The sequence below is a fragment of the Diceros bicornis genome, chromosome 30 (genome assembly GCF_020826845.1).
Source record: "Diceros bicornis minor isolate mBicDic1 chromosome 30, mDicBic1.mat.cur, whole genome shotgun sequence".
Lineage (NCBI taxonomy): Eukaryota > Metazoa > Chordata > Mammalia > Perissodactyla > Rhinocerotidae > Diceros > Diceros bicornis.
The window spans coordinates 4,403,595-4,409,944 of NC_080769.1; positions in this window are offsets into that span (position 1 = coordinate 4,403,595).

Sequence of the window (6,350 nt, forward strand, 5' to 3'; positions counted from 1 at the left end):
CCCCGCCAGGCTCTGTCGCGCCCATGACATCTCCATGTTCTATTGCAGCCGCAAACTCATGTCAGCTCGCCCCGGCGCGGTGTCCGGTGTGCACAGACGCCCATGGACGCACACGCGGGGCGTGCGGGGGCGCCCCGGCACCCCGACACCAGTCGGTTTTTGGCCACCGCCAAGAGAGAACATGACATCCACGAGCAAGTGAGGAAACGAATCTGGCTTCCCCCTCTCCAGGAGGTTTTCCTTCTCTTTTCTCCTGCTCTAACTGGAACACCCACCCCAGCATTTTTAAAATCAGATCTAAATCTTAAATATGTGATTTCAGCTTTGTTATCGACACCGATACTAATGTTAACCACAGTCATAAGGAACAAAACACTTCTTGTTAGCACAAATAAGGTGGTTGTCTCGGCCACATTAGGGTTAAAAGCTACACAGGGTGTCCTGTGGCCCCGTCCCCACTGACCCCTACACCCTCTTTCCCACTCAGTCAGGTGACAGAGGGCCGGGCTCTCGCTTTTTGGTTTTTTTTTTTTTTTGCTTGTTTGCTTGCTTGAAGTTTAAATAATAATTGATTTCTGTTTACAAAAATAAAACTGGAAAAAATTAAATAATTACCATTGATCTGAAGCACCCGGCAAAGCCCAACGCCCGATTCTGAGCTTCTGGACTCAACAGAGTTGTGAGTTGGGGGCGGGTGGGGGAGGGGGAGGGGGAGGAGCAGGGGAGGAAGGTAAATGTTTTAAAGGGGGTTATTATTGGTGTTCTGGGGAATAGGGGCCGGGCTTGGGTGGATTCTCAAACCCTCCCCCCTCCCCCCCCCCCACGCTCCATTGCACAGAAGGGGGAAATTAATATTTTTTTTGAAAAGGAGCAAAAAGAAAGAAAGGTCAGAGACAGCAAGCAGAGAGAGGGCGCGAGCCGGTTGCCACACACGCCAGGTAAACAAAAGCCAACAAAAAAAAAATTTCTTTTCAATTTCGCCCCCTGTGCATCTTCTTCCAGTTTAAAAAAAAAATATGCAAAATTAAAAAATCGAAACCTACCTCCCAAGCCCCCCCAACACACAACACACCCTACCCCACCCCCGTGCAAAACAAAAACAAAAACAAAAACCGGGAGGGGAAAAGCGGCAGCTGAAGAAAAAGGCTTTCGGCTTTGGCAGCGGCACAGGGGTGTAAACTTCCAGCCGCCCCCCTCCGCCTCTGAGCCTGATCGCAGGCAGAGGGGAGCTCGCGATTCCCGGGAAGAGGACGCGTTCGGACCGGCTGCAGACCGTCGCTGGCAGACAGACGCGTGCAACAGAGAGAGAGAGAGAGAGAGAGAGAGAGAGAGAGCGCGAGGGAGGGAGGGAAGAAGAGAGACAGAGGGAGGGAGAGAGCGAGGGAGGACGTGGATGGGATGGGGCTGTGTGTGCGCGCGCGAGTGTGCGAGTGTGTGTGTGTGTGTGTGCTCGAGCGCTGGTTGGGTTTTGGGTTTATTTATTTATTTTTTTTGCTTCTTTTCTCTCTCTCAAACTCCCTCTCTCTCCCCTTTCATGCTCAATCCCCATCCATTTGCCTGTGCCAAAGCCTGTAAAAAGAGGGGGAAGGAAGAGAGAGGGAGAGAGAGGGAGAAGGATCCACCTATTTGGCAACGAGACATCCTCGAGCAGCCAATGGCACCGTCCAAGGGGAGGAGGGAACCGGGCAAGCTGGGAGGGTGGGGAGAGCCCCCGGCAGTTGGAGACCAAAAACAATTTGCCCAATCGACAAGTTCACGTCTAATGAACAAGCGAAGTCCAGCAGTTATGAAATTTTCATTCCAGGCTCCCACTCGGGTCCATTTGGCAGCAGCCACCCAGCAAATTTGGAGGTGGGGTGGGTGTGATGGGGAACTAGGATTGAGGAAGATGCAGAATTTTTTTTTAAGCCAGAAAAATAAATAAATAAAGGCCTGACTCCGGGCGGGCGGGCGCCCCAGAAGGCCTGGGGAAAGCAGCTGCGCCTTCTCCGTGTTTTGGTTTCAGTCTCTCTCAGGCCCGCACACTCTCTCTTTTTCTGGTTCTATTTCTTTTTTTATTTATGGAGCGCACAGGGGCGAGTGGAAGTTTTCCTCCCCGGCCATACCCACGAGCCTGCGGTGCTATGAATAGAAAGAAGCAGAGAGAGAGCTGGAAAGTGTCGATGCCAGCAGCACTTCCAGGGCAGGGCCCCAGCGCCCAGGGTGCGGCCACCCCTGCGTCCCCTGGGTCTGGCTGCTGCTCACAGGAGCACTCCCAGACGATGAGGCGGCCCCCAGCACCCCCGCCAACCCCCTCTCCCCAGCCCCCAGCGAGCTCGGCCGCCTCCCTCGGCCCACACCCAGCCACGCACGCTCCATTAGTGGTGAAGAGGGATGCCAACGCAACGCAGCTCGGCTCGAGAAACTGCAACAGTTTATTAAAATAGCCTCCTGTCACAGCACTCCGCTGACAAGCACTACATGCAGCCACAAACACAACAGCCAACCCCAGGGAAAAGTGACAAAGGCAGGAAGATGGACAGTACTTCCAAACACAGTCACTGAGTCTTGCCGACGACCCCCCCACCCCAACACTTCATTCTTTGCTTTCTCCAGCTTTGCCCTCTCCACTTGACGCATGTCTAGTGTCCTTGGTGGGAGGAGGAGAAACACTCACCTGTCCCCCATTCAATCCAGACTCAAGGGCCCGAACCACAGGGAGCAAGGTGCAAAAGCATAAAATAAGAAACCTAAAGGAAAGGGAGAGAGCTAAGAAAGGGAACACCATAACAGGAAGGAGAGGCCTCCATCACGAAACGTGGGTCAACCTTGGGGAAACCGAGTCACAGAGCAGCGACCCCCGGGGGAGCCAGGCAGGAAGGTGAGCCATGGGGAGGGAGCCCAGGAGCGCCATCTCCACAGGGCTGTCCCCAGTAGGGACTATTGAGCAGCCACACCTCGGGCCTTCGAGAAGCAACGAGGAGAACACAGTTAGAAACGGAAGAGCAGAGGACATGCACACAGAGAGAGACTGATCCCGCTCAGAATCCTGTCCCCACAGCTGCCCTCTCCCCAGGCGAGGCTCAGCCCTCAGCTGGCAACAGAAAAAAGGTCACTGCTCACTCGTGCCCCTTTCTTCCCCATCTGAGACCCTGTGCTCGGTGGCCTTTATGCTGGCGGAAAGGCTCCCGAAAGAGCGCCTGGGGTGCGCCAAAACAAAAGCAGGCGGCCCTGGGCTGGCGCTGAACCCTGAAAACGGGAAAGGTGCCACCCAGCACCTGGGACCCCTGTCCAGGCCCTGCATGTCTGAAGGGAGCTCACAGCTGGCTCCAAGAGAAACGGTCAGAGGTGAGAGAGCTGGTGTCACTGCCTCTCAGGGTGGCGTTCAGTAATTAACGTCATGTTAATAACCAACTTCAGTCCAATTAGCCAAAGATGTTAGCTGAGTGACAGAAGACACCAGACTCTGCCTCTCCACCTTGAGAGAAACAATCTTACTTTCTAAAGTCAAGATGAGACGGGAGAAACTACAAGTGAGTTTACATTTGGCATGGGGGTGTTTCTCTGATATTTTGATTTATAGTAAATATTAGACACTGAACAGAAAATGGCCAACGTGAGCCTCCTGGAGAATCCTGGCATGTTCCGTCTCACAGACCACAGCGCTGGGTGGAAGAGATGTGCTGAGCACGGGCTGATTCTGAATCCAGTGGTACAGCTGGTGGGTGGTGGGGAGATGGTGCATGGAAGGACCCATGTGGAGGCTAGGGAAACAGGATGAGATCCAGGACTCACTCCTGGATGGAGCCTGTCAGAGGTCCATGGAGTGGCTGAGAAGTTGGGCACAGAAGTGGCCCAGGAAGGCCAGTGGAGTGTCTCAGTGGAGCCTCAGGGACCCACACAGAGCCCATCAGGCCCCTCAACGCTCCCTTAACTGGAGGAGCAACAGGCCCTTCCCAGGGGAGCAACTCCGAGAACAACTGTCAACCGTCCTTCTCCTGCCGGTGGCCACAAACCTTGGAGGTGGGCAGAGAGGATGCAAAGGCAGAGCTCTCCCCTCACCCTGTTCCCACAAGGGCCACCGGCTCCTGGGGGAGGCCTTCCTGGAAGAGCTGCCAGGGTATTCCCACCGCTTGGGGACAGAGGGAACAAGGTTTCCCTCTCTCTTCCCTTGGGCCACAGGGAGAAGAATCACTCAGGTTCCCTTAGAAACACTTTGAGCGCCCGCACCCCTGCGGCCCCCTCCTCTTGCATACCAGTGGTGGCCAGTCTAGGCACTGGGCACGCCCCTCAAGAGCCTCAGACAAAAGGGGACTGTCCCCCTTTTGTTAAGAGAGTGCGGCTCTGTTGGAAGATTACCTGTCCCAGACCCAGCCTCCTTCCCCTCTCCCCTCCCGCTGCTCAGACACTCTGCACCCTGCAGCCGGACCAGAGCCAAGACAAAAACCCTCAGACACCCCAGGCTTCTCCAGGGCTGAGTCACCCACCAGCGCAAGGGTTCAGGGGATGGAGGGAGCAAGGGGACCAGCAGGCCAGGCCACGGCTGAGAAGGAGAGGGGTGGAGCGAAAGGGAAAGAGAGAAAAAACAACCGAGGGGAAAGGAAGCCAGGGATGCTGGTGAGGCAAGTAAGCGAAAAGAAAATTACAGAAGAGGAAAAGCAGGGAAACTGGGGGGAAAGGTACTTTCCCCATTTAAAAGAAAAATTGTGAAGCCAGAAATAAAACTTCAAAAATTCACATGGGCTTTTGGTTTGTGGAAAGGAATTTTTCTGCCTTTGTGAGAGAAAGGTCTCTCTCTTGCTACTGTCGAGTAATACAGAATTTGGTTTTTTAAAAAAAGCAACAGTTTTCACTGAAACATTTCTGAAATACCCAAGCCGGTTTCAGCAATCACTGGGAGAAATGTGCCTCCAAAGGGAAAAGACTGAGCAGACCACAGAAAAGGAAGAATAAAGAGAGGGAGAGAGAAAGAGAGAAGAAAGCCAAACCTGGAGAGAGAAAGCGAAGCTGAGCCCAACACCGCAGAGAAAGAAGGACCAAGATAGACAGAAAGAGGACAGGAAAGGAAGGAAAAATGAGCACGGGGAAAACACAAGGGCTCTGGGACGGGGCAAAAAAAGGAAAACCAGCTAAGGAAAATGACAGCTTCTATCGCAAGAACGTGAAATGCGTGGTTTTCCAAAACTCCACAAAACAAATGAGCCCTTGTGGATTATTTAAGGGAAACTAGGAAAATATGTACAGAACATCACTCACATACATAGTATTCAAAAGTCTTCAAGGAAACAAAATAATTTTCCCAGCCTGGGACAGGTTTCAAAACCAGCCCATACCTGCCAATAGTGGAACATCTAGAAGCACAAGAAGTTATATCTTTAAAGACAGGGCCTCTATTTGGATGTCTCTTTATCTTAAAAAAAAAAAATCCTATTTGTCCACATCCTGCTTGCTTTAAGGCCCAGATTTATTCTTTCATACCCTGGACACATGCTAATTTTATATATATATCTCCATGCTAATTTGGATAACTATACACAGTTAGTGCAAATAACTGACAAAGCCTACAGAGGAATTACCAGATATTTCAACATCCATCTTACTACTATATATCTGCAGCCTGGGTGAAAAAAGATGCAGGAAATTTTAAAAGGCCACAAATAGAGCCCCGATTAGTCTGCCCAGTTCCTGGGATTTTATAATTCAGCCTTGGCCCAAACTGAAAGAGGCTGACTTCACATCCCTGAGATCTCCCATGTTGCCCCACAGAAGGGACATAAGAAGGCAGTGGCTAGACTCCCGGCAGAGATGGAAAGAGAACCATAGGCAGCAAAAGGAAGGGGCCCAGCCCCTTATCCTAGAGGTAGGTGGGGCCTCCCCTCTCTTGGGGGACTGGCAGGAAGGGGCTCTGCAGCCAGAGTAAAATCATCCAAGAGTCTGGAAACGCAGGCATGGAAACCAGAAAACGCACGTTGTGAGGAGGCTCGGAGAATTTGGACAAAGCGGGTTTTTGGCTGACTTGGGCCTGTTTGCCTCTGCTCAGGAAAGGCAGCCCTGCACGGTTTTTCTAGCGTCCTTACCCTGGCTGAATGGATATGCCCCACGCCCCCGGGCTGGGTCTGGGATGGGCCTGCCTCAGAACCAGGCCACACACTCCTCTCTCATAAAACTGTCCCCCCCGCCTTTTCCCTTCTTTTTCTCCTCCTGACTACAAACCAGGAGCAGTGGCCTGGGATCGGGCCAACAGGCAGCCTCGTTCTGGCTCCAAACACTACCCCGCTCCCGGCACATCTCCCCTCACCCTCCTGGCACTGAATAAAATAGGGTAGGAACGGGGGTACTGGGGGAGACAATCTACTCTCTCTAGTGCAACT